General features: G+C 35.7%; 1 protein-coding gene and 2 long non-coding RNA genes across 6 annotated transcripts in view; 2 read left to right on the top strand and 1 right to left on the bottom strand.

The window, feature by feature from the left end:
- Positions 1-26463, top strand: part of LOC127850051 (dual serine/threonine and tyrosine protein kinase-like) — a 156061-nt gene that overhangs the window by 103267 nt on the left and 26331 nt on the right. The gene's annotated exons all lie outside the window — the stretch shown is intronic.
- Positions 12797-25718, top strand: LOC127850055 (uncharacterized). Its single transcript, XR_008035029.1, has 3 exons — positions 12797-12840; positions 23666-23763; positions 25633-25718. It is a non-coding gene; the product is annotated as an uncharacterized LOC127850055 (long non-coding RNA).
- LOC127850053 (uncharacterized) lies at positions 15000-18641 on the bottom strand. The gene is made up of 3 exons (XR_008035027.1): positions 18096-18641; positions 16138-17140; positions 15000-15552 (listed from the first exon to the last, which is right to left on the bottom strand). It is a non-coding gene; the product is annotated as an uncharacterized LOC127850053 (long non-coding RNA).

Here is a 26463-nt window from a genome sequence, read left to right as displayed (position 1 = left end):
AGAAAACAACAGTCCCTCAATTTCTGGGCCAGGGCTAAGTCTCGGCATGGTTCAAACCCCGTTAACAAACTTGTCGGGACTGGCACCTTCATCAAGAGGAAAATACTTAAGCGTAAGCATGTCGCCCTACCTTTTGGTGCGAGTATTAGGACCCTGGTTGAGGATGCCGGTCTCCACAAGGTACATGTAGCAGACCTGAGGCCCTCCAAGGCCCCCCCTGGACGCTTGGACCCATTGATGTTGACCTATCACTCTCTAATAAAAAACCGAAAACTGACTTGCCACAGCTCATCAAGTCAGAAGCTCTCTCTCTCTCTTATAGATAATATGTATGCTGAGCATCTAAAAATCTACACTGACGGCTCCAAATGCCCTAACTCTGGTTTGGTAGCCAACTCTTTTGTAATTCCTTCAAAAAACATTAGTAAAACGCATAGGCTCAGCAACAATCTCTCTATTTTTACAGCAGAACTTTTGGCAATTAAATTCTCTCTGTGCTAGATATTGGTCAATAACCCTACTAAAACTGCTATTTTATCAGACTCAATGTCATCTCTTGAGTCCATAAAAAACAGAAATAGCAGATCTAGGCCTGATATTTTAGCTAGCATTTTGGAACTTCATCAACAGTGCCTAGATAAATCTTTAAAGGTCACATTAGTATGGTGTCCAGCACATGTTAACATCAGTGGGAATGAGCAGGCCGACAGGGGGCCAAAGAGGGCCTCTTGAGGGGGGCCGTAGATGTTGGGGAACCCCTGGCACCTTCTGAGATCTACTCCCTGACAAAGAAATTTGTTTTGGGCGAGTGGAATCTCCGGACCGACAATTTGTCTTCCCGTCGACATTCTTTTACCAGACCTGCGAAAACCCTCAGGCCGCCTGACAGATACTCAGCAAGCATTGTGCTTGACAGAGCCATCACGCGCCTAGGGATGGGAACCACCCTATTACCCGGTGGCGCAGGAAAGTATGTCCTCGGTATAGACCCTGCATGTCCTAGGTGCCAGGAACCTCTCACTGCGCCCCACATGCTGCTGCACTGTCCTAACCATAAGGCGCAGAGGAACCACCTCGAAGCTGCATTGCACTCCCATGGACTAGTTTTTAACTTTTCCAACGTGCTAGACCCCAAGGGAGCAGCTAGGGGCCCGGTCTTCTCTGCCCTCGCCAAATACTTACTAGATTGTCAAATAACTGACAAAATCTAGGTCATTGGGGGAGGGAGAGCAGCCAACACCCACCTAATTATACAGTCTTGTGACTGTTTTCTTTTAAAATGTGTAATCTCTGCACAAACCTAATAATTGTGTTGGATTTGTGTCGCTTTTACACAACCTTTATTTTAGCTTTTAATGGGTTTATTGTTCTACCCCGCCCTTTCTAAATCAGGCCAATGGCATTGACCTGGTCTTCTTTATTTTAATACATTTTTTATGAGAGTATGACGTTAGTCCACCATTTACATTTTTCAGTTTTTTAATATAATCATATTTTATGGCATTTCTTACTACAAGAAAGGACGAGGCTGTCCAGTAACCTGGGATTGTTGGCTGCATTGCACCCCCTCCCTTCCTCTTTGACACCCCACCCTTTCCCCTTCAAACTCGAAGAACCATGTCGGACTGGAGTGCACGGTACAGGGCCTTATACCATGATAAACACCTATTTAGCCCTATCCAAGACAAAGTATTGTCGACTTTGTTGAAACTGCTAATTTTGTACCTTGGAGTACATTAAATATTGTTATAACTGCTATTTTGTGTAGCAATTTCCTTATTTTTGTTAAAAACTGCTATTTTATATAGCAAATTGCCTTAATTTTTATCTCAATATTGCTATTCCTACACCATAGCAACCATTTTACTTTGTATTACATTAATTCATGTTAAAATTGCTACTTTTATAGCAAATAACCTTATTTTTATATTAAATTGTTATTTAATATAGCAAATTGCCTCGGTTTTTCTGTTTTTTTGTCATTTTGCATACCATACAACGTACTTTAGTATTATTTCCTCCATTGTTATCACCAATATATTAATAATATTGGTTAGATTAGAGCTTTTTGGGTTTATTTTAATGCATCTAGGTAATATTTGGTCTTTTTACCATTTTACATCTTACCATTATCAATTTTCCTTCAATAGTATACAAACTATTTTTCATTTACCGTGCACTCCCTCCAGGGGAAACAACCATTGCAGACTCCATCACCACAATTACCTCCCTTAGTACAACTGAGTGACACCACCTCTGCTGGCTCTTCTTTTCCCCCACCCACATCGGCCTACACTTCCAAAAATCTCTCCTTCTTTCAACCCTCCAGGGTGGCAACATGTATTTTATATATATAAATGCATATAGTTCTGTACATATTGTAAATAATGTAGCTTTTGTACAAATTTAGCTGTTTATGTCTCATTTTTAACTGTAACTGTCTTACCCTTAATTTTTATGTGGCCCTATGAAGGTGACCGTTTGGAGACACGTAAGTTATTGCCCTTAACATATAAGTTTTTTTTTACTAAACCCACTTTTAAATATTGTTTTAATGCCACTCTGGGGGGACCTCTCTTTTCCATAGCCCAATCCTCCTTAAGTTCCATACAGACAGGGTCTTATGTTGGAGCATTACGGCTATATTCCCTGTCTGCAAGTGTTCAACATTGAGCAACATACATAAACTTGTACTCATTATTTTTTTAACAACTCAATACTCAATTGCAACATTAATATATAATTGAGACTTATACTCCCTATGTGTTATCATATATTGTCTTTTTTCCTTTCCTTTTCATATAATTGCATGTACACATGCAACTTCACTTTACATTTGAGAGCTGTTAAATCAGGCTCTGGCATCCCTATTAATTAATGTTCATAGATATAAACATATCTCACCAATGATCAGATCTTGTTGTGTGGCATTTAGTTTAAACTTTAAATATACACATAAAAATGGTACATGACTATGTATGTAAACATATTGTGGCAATGTTCAACCACTTTGTGATCTGGAAAACCCTCAAGTATTATTATTGTGTTACTCAAACATATTACACATCTGTGTATCCCTTTTTCTATAAGACTTATATTAAAATAGTCCTATTTGGACTCTAACATTTAAAACACAGATCACAAAGTCTAAAGACTCCAACAAACCCATTGCAGTATATACTGAACAGTGGGTCTGGTAATGATGATGCCACATACAACAGTATGTGTGTTTAAACCATCTTTACTTATAAAAATTGGGCTATTCTTTCTCTCTCTCCTCCTTAAAAAACAAAACAAACAATAACATACAATAACAACATCATATTAATAATAATAATTAATAATAAGCACAGTAACATAACATAAACATAGTAATTTATAACTATAAAACAAGTCCAAGTTCTTTTGGATTTATCATCTTTTTCTTTCATTTATATTTTTGCATATAAACTATTATTGTTTACTTTTTCTTAAAGTACAACGTCAGCCGTGGGAAAATCTATTTATAAACGGATTGACCTACTTGCAATCCTTAATAAGAATTTTCGGCCAATCAGCGCCATCGTTTTATAAGTGCATCAACCAATAAAAACGCCGCTTTTTAACAGCGTTAGGCATTGTAAAGTACTGCGTCTTTTTAACGCTTCTTATAAAGGTTAGATATTTTTAAACTAATAGATTTTTATTAAGGCACCGCACCAACACTGCAAAGTTTTCTATTTATATCAATGGTACAGCCCAGTAAAATCGGGCTGTCCATTTTATGGCCGTTTTCGGCTTTTTTATGCAGATTTCTATGTTAAGCAGTGTGCTCGGGCAATGGTTTATAACCGAAGTCCCGAGGGTAAACAATCCCATTAGTCAACCACGAGATCAACCTGTGTTTACTTAATGTGCAATGACTTATTGGTAAACAATATAACAAACTTGACAGTTCAGAAATGAAATTATTATTAAGTTCATATGACATTTTCTTACTGACTGAAACATGGTCAAACTAGAAATGGCGCGGCAGAGGCCGACGCGTATCCCCACGCCGCATGTTTGACCCAAGGGCGCCCCAGGGTTGATCATGGGGCCATGCATAGTTGAGATTGACTGTATTGTCATAAGAGAAGTTCAGTATCAATTAGAAGTGAATGGGTGTAAAAATAAAGAAGTTATAGTAAAAGGCAATTTTGGGAGGGTGTGGCCTATGTGGGCGGGGTGCCCCAGGGTTGGTAATGGGGCCATGCATAGTTGAGATTGACCGTATTGTCATAAGAGAGGTTCAGTATCAATTTGAAGTGAATCAGTGTATTAATGAAGAAATTATAGTAAAAGGCAATTTTGGGCGGGTGTGGTCTATGTGGGCGTCGCGCCCCAGGGTTGGCAACGGGGCCATGCATAGTTGAGTTTGACCGTTTTGTCATAAGAGAGGTTCAGTATCAATTTGAAGTGAATCAGTGTAGAAATGAAGAAGTTAATGTAAAATAACCTAAATTTTTTTTATAGTAAATGGATTTTTTGGTGGGTGTGGCCTATGTGGGCGGGCGCCCCAGGGTTGGGATTGGGGCCATGCATAGTTGAGATTGACCCTAATGTCATAACAAAAGTTCAGTATCAATTTGAAGTGAATCCGTGTAGAAATGAAAAAATTATAGTAAATGGAAATTTTTGGTGGGTGTGGCCTATGTGGGCGGGGCGCCCCAGGGTTGGGAATGGGGCCATGCATGGTTGAGATTGACCGTATTGTCATAGGTGAGGTCCAGTATCAATTTGAAGTGAATCGGTGTAGAAATAAAGAAGTAAATGTAAAATAACCTAAAAAAATGAGTGATAATTTCTGACGCGGCCCCACCCCAACCCCTATAACTTTTGACCCAGGGGTCAGATCAAAATTCCAAATAGTGCACCGTCGCACATATGCTCATAGCTACCATGTGTGTAAATTTCAAGGTTCTAGTGCTTTTAGTGTAGGAGGAGATAGTGGCCAGGACGGACGGACGGACAGACGGACGGACAGACGGACGGACGGCGGAGATCACCACAATATCCCCACCTTTTTTTCAAAAAGCGTGGGGATAATGATACTTTTAATTATAATGTTGAGAATTTCACATCCTTTACACAGACAAATTAAATTAAAAATTTCTAAAATAAGTAGTTGTGGAATTATTATGTATGTAATAAACTGAAAAAAATATGTAAAATTTATTAAAAATACAAGTGATTGTATAATGTGGATTAAACTAGATGGAAAACTGTTCAATTTAAACGATAATTTATTGTTGTGTTTAGTTTACAATGCACCACAAGGCAGTGGAAGAGAGTACCTTTCAGAAAATAATGCTTTTGAATTGATTACAGATGACATTCTTCATTTTAAAAATATGTATGAGTATGAAAATTGTGAATTCCTTATATCATGAATATGCGGAGATTTGAATGCTTGAGTTGGGGAGAGACCAGATTTTGTTTAACATGACACTGTTCATGTCTGTGTAGAAAATTTGTTACCTGATGATTATGTACAAGATGTAAAACTGTAAATGAGTATGGGAAGTTATTATTGGATTTGTGTAAAATGTCAGGTTTAAGAATAGTGAATGGTAGATTAGGTTTAGATAGAAAAACACACATTTAAAGTTCAAAAGGTTGTAGCACTTTTGATCTTGTTCTCTGTAAAAGTTATATGTTTGCATTGATTCATAAGTTCAAAGTTTTAGATCCTAACATTTTATCAGATCATTGTGTAGTAAAATTAAGTATTGAATGTAAAACTGAGATAAAGAAATATCCCAATAGTAATAGACATATAGAAAATGATACCAAAAAGCTACCATACACTTATAAATGGGATAATGAAAAGAAAATGGATTATATTAATTCGTTTAATTGTGAAGATGTTATAAATACCTTTGAACTTATTAGTGGCTGTATAGATCAAACCCAAAACAGTGATTCATTGCATAATTATTTATCCCAAGTTTGTGATGTAATTGAAAATATTAGTTCACCATTATTTAAAAAAAGCTTGTTGACAATACAAAGTTTGTTGATAAAAACAATATTTTTAATGCTGCCTATGTTGATAATGAATGTTAGTATTTAAAAAAATGTTATTATATGAATCTTTATACGTACAGACATTATCCCTCAGAGGAAAATAGACAAAGCATGGTAGAATCTAGGAGCCTTTATAAAAGCACAATTAGGAAAAAGAAATATGATTATGATTAAATCAAACTACAAAAGTAGAAAATGCAAGACTTAAAAATGCAAAACTTTACTGGAAAATGTTAAAGAATAATACATGCAAAGATAATAAGCAAGATATAAGTAGTAGGGCGTTTTTGAACTATTTTAAATCAATTAATGACCCTAATTCTAGATTTTATCAAGCTGATGAAGATGTTTTGTTTTATCAGGACCGGTACTTAAATGGAGAATTAAATATAATGTTTAGTGAGTTAAACGTTGCATTTACTGATCAAGAAATAATAAGTGCTTGTAGGCAAATTCATAATGGTAAATTAGGTGGCCCTGATTATCTGCTTAATGAGTTTTTTAAATTTGGAATTAGTTGTGAAAGTTTCCTAAAAAGTTGTTTGTAGTTTGTTTAATAAATTCTTTGAATATGGACATTTTCCTGAAGTGTGGTGTTCGGGGTTTATTGTTCCATTACATAAAAAGGTGATAAACAGGATGTAAATAATTACAGAGGGATAACATTTTTAAGTACTTTTGCGAAATTATTTACTAAAGTCATTAACAATAGACTTAACAATTGGGCTGAACACTATCATGTCTACATAGAGGCAAAGGCAGGATTCAGGCAAAATATTGGAGCTGTTGATAACATTTTTGTGTTACACGGTGTAATTAATAATTTATTAAATGAACAACCAAAGCGTTCGATTATTTGGTGAGGGATATCATATGCTATAAACTGTTGAAGCTAGGCGTTAGAGGAAAAATGCTTGATCTCATAAAATCTATGTATACAAATGTAAAATCAAGAATAAAATTAGGTAATACAATAAGTAATGAAGATTTTTCCTGTTTTTTAGGAGTTAGACAAGGAGAATCATTATCACCTTTCCTATTTTCTGTTTATATGAACGACCTAGAAGAACATTATATGTTAAATGGTTTTAAAGAAGTAGATAATGGTTTGCTAAAATTATTTTTGTTGTTATATGCAGATGACATTGTAATTATGGTAGAAACTGAGGAAGAATTAATTAAAGGTTTGTCTTTGTTAGATGAATATTGTGATAGGTGGAAATTATGTGTTAACACAAATTAAACAAAGGTTATGGTTTTTAAAAAAGGGGAACAACTTAGGAGGAATATTATTTTTTTTACAAAGACCAAGCATTAGAAATTGTTAAATCATTTACATACTTAGGAATTGTATTCACTACAGGAGGATCTTTTGCAAATACCTTTTAAAACGCTTGCAGGTCAAGCCTCAAAGGCTGTATTTAAGCTTAACACATATTTAATGCAAAAAACTACTTGGCGTAAAAATTCAAACACAAAATAATTGTGTATATGGGGAACTTGGAAGAACATCATTGATTACTAAAAGAGACATAAATGAAATACGGTATTGGTTGAACATTATACAGTTAGAAAATCATAAGTATGTAAGGTGTCTTTATAGCCACATGTGTGAGGATTTAATAAATAAACCAAATAAACATTCTTGGGCAAAATCTGTATGTAATCTGTTGCAGACCTTAGGCTTTCAATATGCATGTATGAACCAAGGAGTAGGTGATGAAAAGTGTTTTATCCTTGGTAAAGTCTAGATTGAATGATATATTTATCCAAAATTGGATGTCAGAACTTTATGATTCCTCAAGATCAATAAGTTACAGGCAGTTTTGCAAATTTGAATTGCAACCTTACTTAAAAAATGTTAGCATAACTAAGTTAAGATCTGATATTTGTAGATTAAGGGTTTCATGCCATAGATTAGAAGTAGAAACAGGCAGATGGCACAAACCTGAAGCCATACCATTTCAAGATAGAAAATGTCAGCATTGCAATGTTCTTGAGGATGAATATCATTTTTTATTAGAATGTTCTTTATATGATGATATTAGGAACTTGTATATAAATAAATATTACTGGAAAAGACCAAACATGATCAAATTCATTGAAATAATGCAATCGGATAATATAAGTACCAACAGAAACTTAGCTATGTATGTAAATAAAGCATTTAGTAAAAGAAACCTGTATAAATATTATTATGATTAATTGTATATAATGCATTACTCAAACTTGACTTCTTGCTCTCTAGTAGATTCGTCTTTGTTGTTTTTGATGTTATCGTTTATAGCATTGATTTTTAAATAGATTCTAAATGTTGTAATCTAAAAATAATGTGTCCTAGACCTTTTTATGTATTGATACTTTATTTAACAACTTATGGAATTCAATACTGATCACATGTCATGCCTTTATATATGTTACTACTTTGATCATGTATGGACTGTTTGTCTATTGTATATATTGAATAAACCTATCATAAACATATCACTATGAGACCGATACAAAGAGGTCGCCGACGAATGAGTATTTTATAACAACCAAATTTATACACTTGTTCTAACTTATTTATGAATGATTATATTCCTGCTAAAATGTTACAAACTGAAAGGGAATACGTTGTATAAAACATGAAATACATAGTGATTGGAACCAAGCTTTTCACAGACGGGCTTACTTGCTTAAGCATTTCATTTGTAACCGTCCGGCTAGACAAGTTGGTAGCGCTTGACTACAAATTCAATTATCATGGGTTCGATCCCCGGCCCGGCACAATAACTGATCTGGTGTCAGTGATTAATAATGAAATCAGGTCTACGGTCATTACATTACCTCTGATTCAAGTAGGGCAGTTGTAATTACATACGTAAGTATGTTAACTTAGTACTGCTAATCCGGAAAACACTTGTGACTTAATTCCAATTAATATAAGGTACATGTTAACTTGAACGGTGCCTTCAAGTTTTCTAAGGTAAGCCTTACTTACGATGGAATGTGAAGACATACCACGAATGACATCAAAACGCTATCAAGAATAAATTACTTAATCATTTTAAAGCAATAAGAACTGAACATAATATTGCTTGTTTTTCAGTATAACAATGTAAACATACCGAATGTCTACTCCAAAAAAGATTATTATTACATGATAATCTTATTTTTTAGGGCTGATTCCCCCTACAAGTATAAACAAGTAGGCCGCGATGGCCCGCAAAGGCTCCTGATCGATGAAAAGCAATAATCGTTACTTAACCTGGTGACCTAGTTTTCTGACTGATTTTACGCAGATTCAAGCTAAGTCATATCAATATCAACATCTGAAACAAGTTTAATCAAGATTGAGCAAAGCTTATTTCTTGTAAGCAATTGTCACAGATTCAAACTCACAGTATGTATTTAAAAATATATACGTTTGACCTAGTGTGATCAAGATTGAGTGATAAATGCGCTATCCAGCTAGCTTATGAGATGTTTCAAGTATTTGCCAAAAATATCTTGTTTGTGAACGCATGTGACCAAGAATTAATATATGCTAAACTAGTGTAAGGATAAATATTTGTACCAGGTTTCACCAATATTTAGTCATACATGTGGCATATATAGTGCATACACGTTGTAAGATTTGACCTAAATAACTAGTTTTTGTTCTTCCAGTTTTATTTTCATTTTTTACAACAGAAGCATGAACAAGGATCCGACCAGACCAGTCCGTTTCGTGCCTTTAAATACATTGATTGACGTAAAAGCTAATTTCTGACCTAATGTTTCAATGAAATTTAAACATAGCTTTGTTGTCGGCTGTAATGGTTGGTGTGCAGATTTGTGCTAAAACGGATTTGCATAAAGTAAAAAGGCGTATACAGAAATGAAGTGTCAGGAATACGTAGCAGATACATTTGTAATAAGGACATAACCGAGTGTACACATTGCCTTCCATACAATTTGTTATCAAGTGCCTCGAGTAGTCTATACATTGTAACTCTATTCCATCAACAGTGATATTCCATACTTATGCATCTCTATATGTATTCAAGTGTCGCTATGTAGCAAAATCATTGATTGAATCTTAGTATTTTAACAACCAGTAATAATATGGCTACATTGATAGATATACTACATGTATTTCAAGATTGCTTTTGTGTTTGTTCAAATATCAGGACGCTTTGTATGCATGGTTTGTACATGCAAGCTATTCAATAGAAATAAAGCCTGTCTTTTTCCAAAACAGAGCCTTGTTACACCAGCCAATAACTTTAAGAACCCTTTTAGAAAACTTGAACAGTTGGACGGTGTAAATACAGAAAATATTAGATACATTATTGAACAGTACACGTATTATAAGCATAACCTTTTAACGTAAAATTCGTGTACCCACGTTTGTTATTTCTGTTTAACCCATTTATGTCTAGTGTACTCTCCCATCCTTCTAAATTGGATCAATTTATTTCCAAAATAAGGGATGTCTAGTATATTTATTTCTATATTTAAGAATATTTCGTACAGAAATTCATTGAAGCAAACAGCGAAGACCCTGATGAGACGCCGCATCATGTGGCGTCTCATCTGGGTCTCCGCTGTTTGCCAATGCCCTTTTTCAAGACGCAAGGCATAAAGGGGTAAAATGCAGTTTAAAAATGTGATGCAATTCGATAAAACATATTAGTTGATACATATATTCGAGTTATTTCTATATTTGGTTGATTACATGTTTGTTTCCTATTTGAATGGCATTTTTCAAAACAATCGGTAGGTGTAACTGATCAGCAAATAGACAAACTCTGCCCTTATTGTATTGTACGACTGTTGTTTGTTATTCAAAGTAATTTGACTCTGAGGTTTCAATGGTATCTGCAGATATATCTTTACAAAACATATCAAACGATACATACACCAAAATAAAAGGATACCAGGAATTTGCGTTTCGTGTTAGGTTTGACTCATACAATGCATGACCGAAACTGATACCAAGTAAGAATGGAAGTTTCAGTATTTTATGTAAACCATAGTTACGACATTTGTATATATATATAATGTCCCGCGATACGCGGAGTTTGCATGATTGGGAACTGCAAGGTTAACGATCTGCAAATTGATAAGCCGACGCGGCGGCCCACATTGTTGGGCAACGCGGAGGACAATCCGTGTTAAACGAGATAAATATCAATTAATTAATCTTTGTTTGACTTCTTGATTTTCAAATAAAATTAAATTAATTACATGTACATATATATACAATTTTAAGACGTGCACGTGTGTATTGGTCAGCGTCCAATCGGTAACGAAAATGCGTCTTAGGGCGGGGTTAACTGGCTATCATTATTTTTAATTGACGTCAGTCCTGACGTCAGTTCATCGCAGATGTATTTAAAAGGAATCAGCTATAAAATTTACGAAATATCCATCGGTAATTTAACAGTGCATGAAAGACGGTAAGAGGCATCCTCATCACAACTTTTTACCGTAAACAATTACTTATTCAAAAATGGTTCCTTATGAGAAGTAATTCAAGTTAAATGCAAATGGGGGGAAATTAATGACTTATGGCGAGTAAGTTGTGAAAACATTACCCGTTACAAATTTTATGCGGTAAAAATTTAATTTCAGTACAAGTATATTTCATCATGTCCATTTATAAAACTGAATTACACAATTTGTCTACAGCCACGTACTTATATTATTAAGTCCCTTTGTATGCATATGCATCATTCACTATGTCATGATAAATCCGTGTTTTAATAAAAGCGCGAAATTGTTGCTGACAGAGCAGTTCCATGCATGGAAAGCATGCGTGTTAAATCAGGCCATGTGCCGTAACTAAATAAAGACGTGCAACTCAGTACTTATAGTATTTTAGAATGAAAAAAACCCATCGGAATCAATGCACACGATGAATAAGTATTGCCCATAGAAACAATAGAAAAACTACGTAAATTTACGAATACTAAATTTAATTGAAGTCACTCATTGGTTGTTCGTTATAACCAAATATGAACAGTGCTCGATGCTCGAATATCGTGTCACCTGATTAACGCATGTTACATGGAAAAATTGCATCCAAAAATCACTTTGCATGTATGCGCTTGTGTAAAATGGCAGAATTTGTGTTTATACAATTCTAAAACACATTAGCGTCATGGTCATATTTTGGTTTTGAACATTGAAATCGCAATTATACTTGATTATAAGGTCAAATTTATGGCTACAAGGTGTAACCTGAGTCTGAGCACGGTTTACATATTTTGACCACTTCTCCATTTCTTTAAAGAGTCTTTGTATCTAAAGTACAGTACTAGCACTGTACTTCATATTTGTCTTATAAAAAAGCAACCTGGAATATGACGACGAGAATGACACACATATTATATAGCGGGTATGTTCAAAACTTTAAATTGGTTATAGTACGTAACATAAGTCAAATGCACTACACTTTCCCAACCAGAAGCAATGTGATAATGGCTATGTGCAACAAGCATGAAACCAGGCTGTTCAGGTTCAAGTTTAAGGCTGTTTGGTGCTCATCAATGTCATAGGGTTGGATTGGAAGTATTAAACATTTTATTTTGTAAGAAATGTCTTTAATATTATATGATTTTCTAAGGAACTTAAAATGGGTCAAAATGGGTAAAAGGTTGATCAACATATATGACATGTTACTAAGTACGAGTTTCTTGTAGACAATCTCAGTGGGGTCGGCCTACCAGGCCAGTGTACCAGAGGGTCTGTGCATGTACGGGCTCCAGCTTATGAGAACGGACAGGCTACTATGGGATCCCAGCAGAATGATTGACAGTGAAGGTAAGACCAGCTGTACTCTGGGATCCCAGCAGAATGATTGACAGTGAAGGTAAGACCAGCTGTACTATGGGATCCCAGCAGAATGATTGACAGTGAAGGTAAGACCAGCTGTACTATGGGATCCCAGCAGAATGATTGACAGTGAAGGTAGGACCAGCTGTACTATGGGATCCCAGCAGAATGATTGACAGTGAAGGTAAGACCAGCTGTACTATGGGATCCCAGCACAATGATTGACAGTGAAGGTAAGACCAGCTGTCATTCTTGAGCCGCGTTCTTGTAAAACTGGGCTTGATGCATATGTGCTTTAAGTGTCATTTCAGTTTAGCCTTATAAGGGAATACACTTTCTGTCTAAACTGTATTTTTTCCAAGGAGAGCCTTACTTTTTGGCTCAACATGGATTTTTGTTGAAGGAGACATCCTCTTAACAAAAATTCCACAAAAGCTGAAAGTGTCCTCCCTGATAAGCCTGTGGAGACTTTTGCTCAATTGAACTATTGACAGTCCCGGCTTGTGAGGTTTTGTATTAATCATGTATTGGGGGGCCAGGGAAAATTTCTACTGCTCACTATGATTGAGCAGCAGTTATTATGCCCCCCTTCGAAGAAGAGGGTGTATATTGTTTTGCTCATGTCGGTCCGTCCGTATGTCGGTATGTCCGGATGGTTTCCGGATGATAACTCAAGAACGCTTATGCCTAGGATCATGAAACTTCAAAGATACATTGATCATGACTCGCAGATGACCTCTATTGATTTTCAGGTCACTAGGTCAAAGGTCAAGGTCACGGTGACCCGAAATAGTAAAATGGTTTCCGGATGATAACTCAAGAACGATTATGCCTTGGATCATAGAACTTCATAGATGCATTGATCATGACTCGCAGATGATCCCTATTGATTCTCAGGTCACTAGGTCAAAGGTCAAGGTCACAGTGACCCGAAATAGTAAAATGGTTTTCGGATGATAACTCAAGAACGCTTATGCCTAGGCTCATGAAACTTCATAGGTACATTGATCATGACTCGCAGATGACCCCTATTAATTTTCGGATCACTGGGTCAAAGGTCAAGGTGACGGTGACCCGAAATAGTAAAATGGTTTCCGGATAATAACTCAAGAACGCTTATGCCTAGTTAATAATGTTCATGCCTCATGAAATATATGCTGAATGGATGCTTGAATGCATGTATAAGTAATTCAGTGGAAACAGCACAACGTGCAAAGTTAACCATACAACAGTTTTCTTAAAAGAGGTTGCCCTGCCCATTTTCAGACCCCCTTCCATTTGTTTAGTCAGGCTTCATCCTTTAGCACAAATGACAGAAATATATGTAAACAAGACTATTGTCAAGCAATATGGTCCCTTAACGGCTCCACCATTGTCAGAAATTCCAGCATTGTCAGAATTATTTTATTATTTATTTTTTTGCCATTGCAACCAGAATTTTTGACGTAAGAACAAAATGAAATGACGTGCATAATGTCCATATTGCCAAATATCCATGTTTCAAATTTCATAAAAACATATTAATTACTTTAAAAGTTATCGCAGGATCCAGAAAAGTATGACAGACTCACAGACTGACGAACTGACTGACGGATACACAGCTAGAGCGGAAACCATAAGTCCCCTCCGGTGAAACCGGTAGGGGACAATTATAACATTAGTTTCCCATTCAACCGGCATATAAAATGAAGACTTAAAAACTAATCTGCAAAAAGCATGATGAGAAACTAATGTTTTACGGTAGGTTGCCCAGACAGGCAACTAACTATCTTTAGTACTTTGGTTGGTGACAAATAATAAGGCGAACAGAACCAAGTACAGGGGATAAGTATCTAAAACCTACTTAAAGAAAACAAAATACGCCAATAATATAGAATTGTTGACATGAATCCATGTATCATGCCCTTAAATGGGCCTAAACCTTCATTCATTTTAAGAATAAACTGTTAAAAACTGTTAAACTGTGGGAACAATGTTTCAAGCTTTTCAAAAAAGCCATTTGCCTGGTCCTACGACCAAGTTTTGACTTGCCTGGGGCAACGTTGTTCGCCGTGAGCAAATGGACCACAACTTGTTTCTATCAATGAACATCATGACAGATACTAGTTGTTAGAATACATGCTTCAGCTTTGTTTCTTATGGTACACTGTTATGAGTTTTTATGCAACCCATTTTTTAAATAAAATTAAATTTTGTACATTTATTTACATAGAAATATGAACTGTATAAATAAGTTGTTGTTTATCTAACCTATTTATGAAGTTTTGACTGAATTTGCCCTTCGAAGAAAACATGGAAATACATTTAAAATCTAGTTTATATGAATGGTTTTTGTCCACTGGAAGAGCTATTGCAATTCCATAACATTGATTGTATTGTTATTATGTAGTCCCACAATTATCCCGTCAGTCTTGGTGTTGTAGCAGACAGACACTGACTTGAGTACTCCATCTTTAGATGACACCAGAGTTGCCAGTTTCTTTCTTCCCTCTAGATCCACCTGTATGACAGTATTTGATCTGCATCCGCAGACAAACACTTGTCCTGCAGGTGTTACATACACACCCCATGGGTCTTGTAGTTCAGGGTCCTTGATAGTGGATACCAGGGTGTCATCTGTAGCCAGGGTGATGAGCTTGTGCATGACGCTGTTGGTGACATAGATCCTGTCCCCAGCAGGACTCGCTGCACACTTAAACACTGCAAAACATTGAACATTAAACATATGGAATATAACATGGATGAGAAGTTCAACAGGGCGAGGGGATTACAATTCCACACAATCACCTCAGATACAAACCATCAGCGTTGAACAATTCCAATTATTATATACCTTCCTATGATGAAAAAAACAACTTAAGTCACAAAGGCAACAAATGTTGAATAAATTCTGTACTCTAACATCAAACTACTCTGGAAAATAGGGAATATTTGCGTTTTATCATGACATCGTAATATTGCTATGATGTGGTACTGTAAATTTATGGCATCATATAAAAGGCAGTTATATCCATCTACATGTACTTAATAAGAAATGGGATTTCGCTCTGTGTGACAAAGATTTCAAATCAGGTTCTGTGTTTTGCATGCAAAAAACAACTTTTATATCAGTCATATTATCTATAGATGTTTTATAAATTAGTAGATCAGGATTAAATATATTATGCATTAACACTATTGCTCTTTTTATTTTTGTTCTGACAAATATTTTAAAATGTTCATTAGTGTTTAAAAATGTCATTATTAGAGATAATTGTTTATCTGTATTTAAAAAAATATATTTACCTGTATAACAGCAACTTGCATCCTCATTAAGCTTTTTCACAAGTGATCCAGTCAAAGAGTAGCGGTACAGAGCAGTGCCAGAGATGACAAACAATGCTCCCTGATGGATGGCAATACCTCGAGCCTCATGCGGTAACTGGAACTTCCTCCAACTAACCAGCTGCCCATTGCTGACAGAGATAAACTGGACATCTTAATTAACAGTTACAGCCACCTCACTGGATGTGATTTGGCAAATGTCATATGGAGCACCAGACACATCACAGTGACTGGACACAGCGCAATGCTGATCTAACAGCTTCACTTTCCGACTATCCATATCTGTAACAATGACCTGGCCACTAGGCAGGCAGCAAATGCCACTAATTCTGCAAGTCTGTGTGTCACTTGATATGCTCACACTATACTCCAATTTCCTCTTCACAGTCATCACCTGGTCTAAATTCATCTTGATTGTGAGAGACTGCATATTGTCTATAATCCTCCCTAGACTAGACTGCTGAGTCAGGTACTTCTCAATGTCCATGTTTGCCTGGAATATCAGTGACCTCTGCAACTTCACAGGGTTCTCCTTAAGATATGCCTCAGACTCCTGTATTTTGTCCAGACATTTTCTGTTGGCTATGAACTCAATTTCTTTCTTGCTTTTATCACAAAGGGCATTTACAGCTTCACTGATTTGTTTCAGTTCATCCTTCAGTCTGGTGCAGTTGTCAACATCTTTCTTGAGAGAGGTTTGCAATGTGGCCCTAATTTCATCCAGTTCTTTCAAGGTTGTTTTTTTCTAATTCATCCAGAGCAGCATTTAATTTCTTTCGCAGATCTTGGATTTCTTGCAGTTTTTCATTCCATGATAACTCTACAGACTCAATTGTAGACTCTCGTGCATTTTTTTAACTTATTAAGTTCATCGAGAATAGTTTCAAGACTGTTTGACAGCTGTTGCATATCCACTGACATCGTTTTGACTGAATCAGTAATTAGAGCCACATCAGTGCACTTGCTAAAAAAGGAACATGAATCAGAATTGCCACAAGTATCATTAAAATGTATACAATATCTTACTGAACTAAAATATTTAAAGGTATTTAATTTGTAATATATCAAACAAGCCATGCCTTGACAAATATTTTGAGTCTAAATATAAAACTCGTTGTAAAGGGAAATTGAAAACAAAAGTGTACTAAAAAGTAAAAAGGTTATAAAACTCGATTTTGACAGAATTGATAGTCCACTAACAATAAGAAATTTTTTTTCCATAAAAGATTGTGCATAAAAAACAATGTATATGTATGCCCCCTTTTGTAACCTATAGACACCACAGGTGTTGGGAATTTGTCCAAGTCACTTTGACACTATCAATATGTCATAAAACAACATTTTTTATCATTTTTACCAAAAAACAAAAATTCTAATATAATATATATATATATATATATAAATATTATGCCAGATTTTGTTTTGTCAAAGTGATGAAAAATGTTGTTTTATGACATATTGATAGTGTTAAAGTGACTTGGCCACGCACCTAACACCTGTGATAGACACTACAGATTATTGATTTACATGTACAGATATCAATCATGTCTTAAACATTACAACCATCAACTACTTAATTGTGTTTAGGATAAACTGTTTGAATTCATTAAACACTTATAAGAACTGTGAAGTGCAGCTGAAAAATGAACATAAAGATATTTGATTCATTCTATTACCCCAATAATTTACAAATGATAGACTTAACGCAGGTTGTGCTAGACTTTGGATACACACTCTTTTGCAAAGGTACAATCAATGCTGCCACATTATATTCACCAATGGAAGATTCATTCACATCAAACCAATTAATGTTGTTGTGATTTTAAAAGGATTCAAAAAATGGATCAGCTTTGTTTGCACCAGTTGAGATTGATGGGGTTTGCTCCATTTATTCAATTACTGTGTTCAATTTAACTTACCTGTGGTTTAGAAAAGCACAATCAGTGCAACACAGCTGACTGTGATCCTGGCAAAACATTTTCAGTTTCTTGTCCTTGTGGACATCGCATTTAAGAAGAAAATCCTCCATTGTCTTTGTAAGAGGCCATTTATTTGTTTCTTCTCTTCCGTATTTGGAATGATTTGCATATAACTGATTATGTTGAAAAAGGCACTTTCCGCAAAAAAACTTCATGCAGGATGCACAAAAATAATCAGCAATTTCTTGAATACTTTTACTTTCGCAGGCTCCACAAACATAGTCCTTCACTAAATCTGAACTGTTATGAACTGAACCTATAGAAGTCGCCATTTTGAAATAGATATTTTGAATTGTTCTATAATTGAAAAGCTATGTATCCACTATTATTTTGATCCCATCTCTGTGAATATAATGAATATTTATATAGAGACACTCAGTAACTAAATTAAACACACTTCTAAACCTCAACCTTGCAATAGATGAATGTTACAACATGTTTAATCCTGCAACCATATGTAAATACACACTTAAGTACAACGTCTATAAAAATGGTACGCATAGGCCATGCACATAAAGCAGGACAAACTTTAATGTTTGGTTTCGCTGATAACACTGGGACAAACCATTTTCTGAAAACAGGGTAAAACATGATAGCTGTTAACAAGCATGCTTCTGATTAACCTTTATCTTGAAGTTTATTGATTAATCCAATATCCGACAATTCTAAAAATCTATTGTCACAGTTTGACATTTTCTATATGTCCGTTTTTACCTTTATTAGCTCATCTATTTTTTGAAAAAAAATATTATGAGCTATTGTCATCACGTCGGCGTTGGCGTCGGCGTCCGGTTAAGTTTTGCGTTTAGGTCAACTTTTCTCAGAAAGTATCAATGCTATTGCATTCAAACTTGGTACACTTACTTACTATCATGAGGGGACTGGGCAGGCAAAGTTAGAAAACTCTGGCGTACATTTTGACAGAATTATGTGCCCTTTTTATACTTAGAAAATTGAAAAGTTTGGTTAAGTTTTGTGTTTAGGTCCATTTTACATTTATTCCTTACGTATCAAAGCTATTGCTTTCGTACTTGCAACACTTACTAACTATCATAAGGGGACTGTGCAGGCAAAGTTGTGTAACTCTGACTGGCATTTTGACAGAATTATGTGCCCTTTTTATACTTAGAAAATTGAAAATTTGGTTAGGTTTTGTGTTTAGGTCCACTTTATTCCTACAGTATCAAAGCTATTGCTTTCATACTTGCAACACTTATTAACTATCATAAGGGGACTGTGCAGGCAAAGTTATGTAACTCTGACTGGCATTTGGACGGAATTATGGGCCCTGTATACTTAGAAAATTGAAAATTTGGTCAAGTTTTGTGTTTTGGTCAACTTTACCCCTAAAGTATCATAGATATTGCTTTCATACTTGGAACACTCGCAAACTATCATAAGGGTACAGTAAAAGGACAAGTTGCATAACTCTGGTTGTCATTTTTACGGAATTATGGCCCTTTTTGACTTAGTAACTTTGAATATATGGTTAAATTTTGTGTTTTGACCCACTTTACTTCTAAAGTATCAAGGCTATTGCTTTCAAACTCCAAATACTTTCATGCTATCATGAGGTTACTGTACATGGCAAGTTGAATTTTACCTTGAACTTTGAATAACCTTGACTCTCAAGGTCAAATTATTAAATTTTGCTAAAGTTGCCATAACTTTTTTATTTATGATTAGATTTGATTGATACTTTGACAAAACTACTCTTACCTGACATACCACAATAGACTACACCCAAACCATCCCCCGTGCCCTCCCCCCCCCCGAATCCCCCCTATTTTTTTTAAGATCATCTCACAAATGACCACCACACCCTCACACTTTACCCCCCCCCCAATTTTTTTTTGAAACGGTTAAAAAACACAAATATTTATTTTTATTATTTTATTTTTGAAATACCGTCCAACCATCGCACCCAAGAATCCCCTCCCCCACCCCACCCCCCCCCCCACCACCACCGATTTTTTTTTTCATTTTTTTTTCGCATTTTTGGAAGATAATGTAATAAATGTCCACACCCCCACACTATACACCCCTCTTCACTCCACCCCTCCCTCCTTTGTGATTGAAATTGAGAGTCCCTTCACCTTTAAAAAGAAAATAGATGAGCGGTCTGCACCCGCAAGGCGGTGCTCTTGTTGAATTTGCATGCGCCGTTCCATGTCATCGCGCATGCGCCGACTTTTCCGTTTGTCCTCGTTTGTCTTTGTCAAGGTGATTTGTCATTGTGTCGTCTGCTGTTGTTGGGTGAATTGGAATATTTCGGATTTATACATTTAACAATGTATATCTAAGAAGTCGGCCGAGGCTATCCAACTGCTGCACGTGCTTTCGTGTGAGCACTGTTTACCGTATCCGTCCAATTGTTCTTTACGTTTTATGTTTGAATGAAAGAAAGATTGAGAGAAAGGTTCCTATTGGGTTGTTCATTCACCCTTTTCTTCCTTCCCCGCCAAATTCCGTCGTCCGTCACAACCCTTCAGAACTTTCACAAGTTGAGAGGTTTAGAAATCTGTTACTCTTTATATTAACTATAAAGGAGATTTATTATTTTTAAATAATCGGACACTGTGGCCCGTTTTATACGGATAAATATAAGTAAGAACCTACGTCAGGACTTTGTTGATCATATAAAACACCCTTGTGACACTATTTATGTATCTATGGGTGAAGCATGAAATATTGGTATTTTCTTTAGATAAAGTATTTTTATGCCCCCCTTCGAAAAAGAGAGAGTTTATTGTTTTGCACATGTCGGTCGGTCGATCGGTCCGTCCACCAGATGGGTTTCCGGATGATAACTCAAGAACGCTTAGGCCTAGGATCATGAAACTTCATAGGTACATTGATCATGACTGGCAGATGACCCCTATTAATTTTCAGGTCACTGGGTCAAAGGTCACGGTGACTCGAAATAGTCAGCGCCCTCACACTACTTTGGGGGAAGGGGTCCGCAGCCCTTAGGAGGGGGATTTTTTTGTAAATGGGGGAATTTTTATAACAAAACACAACAACTGTGTTGAACTGTTATAAACATATATTTCTATTTATATGACTGTCTATAGGACAGAAAGGTGGACTTTTACTCAATCTAAATAACAGTAATCTTATTTAAAAGTCCAAAGATATTGCGGTTGAAGGGGTCCAAAGATCGCAACCTAGATATATCCGGCGCGCAATATAAATTGTCAGGTTATTATTGCATGTTTAAGTATGCATTAGCATAATTTGGAAATCTCAAAACACGTTATTTTCCTACCTTATTGAAGTATGTGTTATATCCATAGATTATTCATTGGTATAAAACAAAACATTATTCCATGTAAGTATTTTCAAATGCGTATAATTAAATTTGCAATGCGAAAACAATTGCCAAGTTTTATTGTTCAACAACAAATTAGACCCCATGTACAAAATCATCAACAATGACGTCATCTTATCCTCATGGAAAGCATGGTGCATTTTTACAAACTGAGGGAGCTTTGCCTCTAAATTAAAAGCAAGTAGTTTACACTGTATCTCACGCGCAAAGATTGTTGAGATAGGTCAGTATTGACGTGTGACATTTACAGTTAAAATTGTATACACCGTCATGTGTGCACTGGTGCGTTTTGGCAGTTAAAAGCAATTTCAAGAGAAAATGTTAACACCCAAAATGACCTGATGTTTGGCAAGAGGAGTAATTGTTTATCGCAGTACACAGGTGTTACAGTGATGTACAATGAAACCAAACAATCTGGTCAAAACTGGATTATAAATGTCGGATTAAACAGAAAATTAAAGTGGGTGAAAAAAGGGTAAACTACTAGCTTGTACCTGATTTTATCTCCGCAAATTCTCAGATTAAAACATGTTATTTGGGGATTATTCTCGTCACATTTCTGGGAGCCATAACCATAGCCGATTTGTGATATATTGGACAACGCAATATAACGGACAGTGATATATTGGAGTCAATTTTCAACTATAAATCAGCGATTTTTTTTTCTCATTTTCTGAAGGGGAAAAAAATCCGTTTTGGGGAGAAAAAATATACTTTTCAGGTTGGGGACTGCCGCCGAAATTCGGCGGCAGATTTGATAGATTGAGGGCCCTGATAGTAAAATGGTTTCCGGAAAATAACACAAGAATGCTTAGGCCTAGGATCATGAAACTTCATAGGTATATTGATAATGACTGGCAGATGACCCCTATTGATTTTCAGGTCACTAGGTCAAAGGTCAAGGTCACAGTGACTCGAAATAATAAAATGGTTTCCGGATGATAACTCAAGAAGGCTTACGCCTAGGATCATGATACTTCAAAGGTACATTGATCATGACTGGTAGATGACCACTATTGATTTTCAGGTCACTTGGTCAAAGGTCAAGGTCACAGTGACTCGAAACAGTAAAATGGTTTCCGGATGATAACTCAAGAATGCTTACGCCTAGGATCATGAAACTTCATATTTACATTGATCATGACTGGAAGATGACCCCTATTGATTTTCAGGTCACTAGGTCAAAGGTCAAGGTCACAATGACTCAAAACAGTAAAATGGTTTCCGGATGATAACTCTAGAAGGCTTATGCCTAGGATCATTAAACTTCATAGGAACATTGATCATGACTGGCAGATGACCTCTATTGATTTTCCGGTCACTACTTCAAAGGTCACAGTGACTTCAAATAGTAAAATGGTTTCCGGATGATAACTCAAGAATGCTTGCGCCTAGGATCATGAAACTCATAGGAACATTGATCATGACTGGCAGATGACCTCTATTGATTTTCAGGTCACTAGGTCAAAGGTCAAGGTCACAGTGACTCGAAATAGTAAAATGGTTTCCAGATGATAACTCAAGATAACTTACACCTAGGATCATGAAAATTCATAGGTACATTGATCATGACTGGCAGATGACCCCTATTAATTTTTAGGTCACTAGGTCAAAGGTCAAGGTCACAGTGACTCAAAACAGTAAAATGGTTTCCTGATGATAACTCAATAATTATTAGGCCTAGGATCATGAAACTTCATTGGTACATTGATCATGACTGACAGATGACCCCTATTGATTGCAGGTCACTAGGTCGAAGGTCAAGGTCACAGTGACAAAAAACGTATTCACACAGGGGCTGCCACTACAACTGACAGCCCATATGGGGGGCATGCATGTTTTACAAACAGCCCTTGTTTTGAAATTATTATGAGATTTGATGCAAGTTCTATGTTGAACATTGAGTTTTCCATTGAATGTCAATAACCTGTTTATTTGTTTTAATAATATTTATTTATATATTTGTAATTACTAGCTTCTAAGAGAAACTTTACATCTGCCATGTAAGGGCTGTGAGCATTTTTAAATGACATGACTTTTGCAAGCATACCAGTTGCTTAACTTGCCACGTATGGGAGGCATATGTTTAATATGTATGTATATGAAGAGTTCTTATATTTATCTCGACCTATTTATTAATGAAGTTGTCTGCAATGTACACATATAGTTTATGTTTCAGTGGAGAAATATTTGGAGGAGATTCACCTTCAGTGCCTGCAGACAGCCATAGGGGTCCATGCAGTGCCTACAGGGGCCCATGTACGCGATGATGAACAGGTAAGCAGCATGTGTATTGCAAAGCAGTACTCTAATGAATGGATGCTAAAAATTTATGCTTATAAGGAAATGGTTCTTGATAGCAACCTTGAAAGTCTGGAGTTTTTCAGTATCTTACAAACTGATATGAAAACTATTCCAAAGTTTGGCACCTAGGAAGGATTTTGAGTTTGATCAATTGCCTTTGGAATAGTTTCACCACCTTAAAACACATCAATACTGCTTGTTTCAAAGCTTCAATACTTCCATGGGATTCTTTTCAGCAACATATGATTAGAGCTGCAACGATTTGATCCGATGCATCGAAAATTGTTACAAATGCGTCGATTCGATTACGATACCAACCCTACCAAATTCGATTCGATTTTTTAACATATAGACATATATATACATAGATACGTAAAGCTCGCTGTATTCTGACTATTTGATACGGGAAGGTGTAGATTTTATCTTTACCTGTAATTACGACGCGCGCAATTGGCTGTTATTACTTTAGTCATCCAATCAATAAGCGCGTTACGGTCTACTTTCGGAAAAAGCGTCAAAATGGCTGAACAAATTGTGGCCGACAAATTGAAATTATCAGATGCGCCTAAGGAGCTTAAATCAAAAGTGACTAAGAGGTATCACAAGTGCAACTACTCAAGTCGTTAGCCGGAAAAGTAGTTCTGTTTCTGTTGGGAATTTGTTAAGTTTAGTAGAGATTGTGCTTTGTCCTACAGGTAACGGGTGAAGCTGTCATGGCTAAATGGTAGACATGCTTGTATCGGTTTTGGATATAAGTATAATAGTGATAGTACTATCACTCCACTGATTCCAGATGTTCTTATGATTATTTATTTAATTTTATATTATTGTGTATTCAACACAATCTTCTAGTCATAAGTTTTTATATTAAAATTGAGTCCCAATTTGCTATTCTGTTTTATGTATTGAACTATTGACATAGTTTGAAAGAATTGGCAATTTCTTGCAAAATATTTCTTACAAATGTTAATTTAACACACTTTCAACAGTTTTTAAAACTCTGTTGAACCAACCAAACTATATCAAACAAACACACCATTTGACAAATGCCCAAGATATCTAGGTATGCGACACTTTTGAACAGAAATGTTTATTTTGAGGCAGAAGAGTGAATATATGATAAAACTAGGTCTGAAGATGAATCGATTCAAAAAATCGGTATCTGAGTGTCTGAAATCGAATCGAATCGAGCTGTTGGTGAATCTTTGCAGCTCTACATATGATGCGCTTTCAGGGCAGGCCCTAAAAGCACTTTTTAAGTTTAAATCAAATATGGTAAAATTTACAAATATCTCAGCCTTAATCTCAAATTATTCGATAAGCTTAAAGAACCAATTAGAAGTTATGGCTGTTAAGTATGGGGATTGAACAATAGCATCCAAATTGAAAGAATACACGTACCGTATTGTAAAAAGGTGCTGGGGGTCCGATCTCAAACACAATATGATAATCATTTACGGGGAACCTTGGTGTAAAACCCTTCTAAATAAACTGATTATTTATGTATTAAAATATTGGTTCAAATATTACAATCTGACGATGGTTAATATATTAAAATTGTTAATGATATGTTATAACATGATCTTGAAGTTTATTGGGAAAACAATTCTTGGGTAAAATCTGTTAAAAACATATATTATATATTCTAGGTTTCTGCGACTTAAAAGGCATGTTTTTCAGGGAGTAGGAGACGTTAATTGATGTTTATTTATAGTGCAGTGTTTGTTTATTACTGATGTGCTTATGGTACAGGATAGTTAACACTAATCTTTGAATTTGTTTATGTTTATTATGGGGTAAACATACACAAAGTTATATGAACTTGCTTTGTTGTGTTTGCAGGCTTTGTACTTGTTACTCCAATGTGGTCACAACAAAGAAGAGGCACTTAGACGGAGGAAAATGCAAGCAATTCCTGCCACAGGAACGTGTGCTATCATTATAAGAAGAGTCTTGAAAGGGACGAATAAGTCGTGGAGCTTTATTAGTTGTAAACAAAAACAATATTTATGGACAATTTGAAATAAATAACAAAATATTGCAGTTATTAAGCATGGTTATTTTCTATGTATATTCAGGTTTCAAGCATTTACATTATTAGTTGATTTTTTTTTAAGAGCCCTGCTGCGGAAATAATTTGTTTAATGCATGTTCGTAAAAGTTTGGTCCCAGTCTGCACAGGCTAATCAGGGATGACACTTTTCGCCTAAACTGGATTTTTTCCTAGAAGAGACTTCTTTTAAACAAAAAATAATCTAAACATGGAAAGTGTCAGCCTTTGCGGACTAATCCAGGATGACACTATATGCACCTGCATTTAACCCCATTTTTCTAAAGCAAGGCTCATATGTATATAACATGACATTTGTGTGTTACATGACATTTGTATATCACATGACATTTGTATATCACATGACATTTGTGTGTTACATGACATTTGTGTGTTACATGACATTTGTGTGTTACATGACATGTTTGTGTTTCAGACCCAATGAGTCTGTGGTCAGAGGAGGAATGCAGCAATTTTGAGACTGGTCTCCGCTTCTATGGGAAGGACTTCTACATGATACATCAAAATAAAGTAAGGATAAAGTGTAGACTATTGTTTGTATTAAACAAGAAGTGACCTTTGATTGCCCTCTGCAAATTATAATGTTTAGTTCCGCTCCTTTT

The sequence above is a fragment of the Dreissena polymorpha genome, chromosome 11 (genome assembly GCF_020536995.1).
Source record: "Dreissena polymorpha isolate Duluth1 chromosome 11, UMN_Dpol_1.0, whole genome shotgun sequence".
NCBI classification, from domain to species: Eukaryota; Metazoa; Mollusca; class Bivalvia; order Myida; family Dreissenidae; genus Dreissena; species Dreissena polymorpha.
Note: the sequence above shows the minus strand (reverse complement) of the source record. Positions and strands in the feature narration are given on the sequence as shown.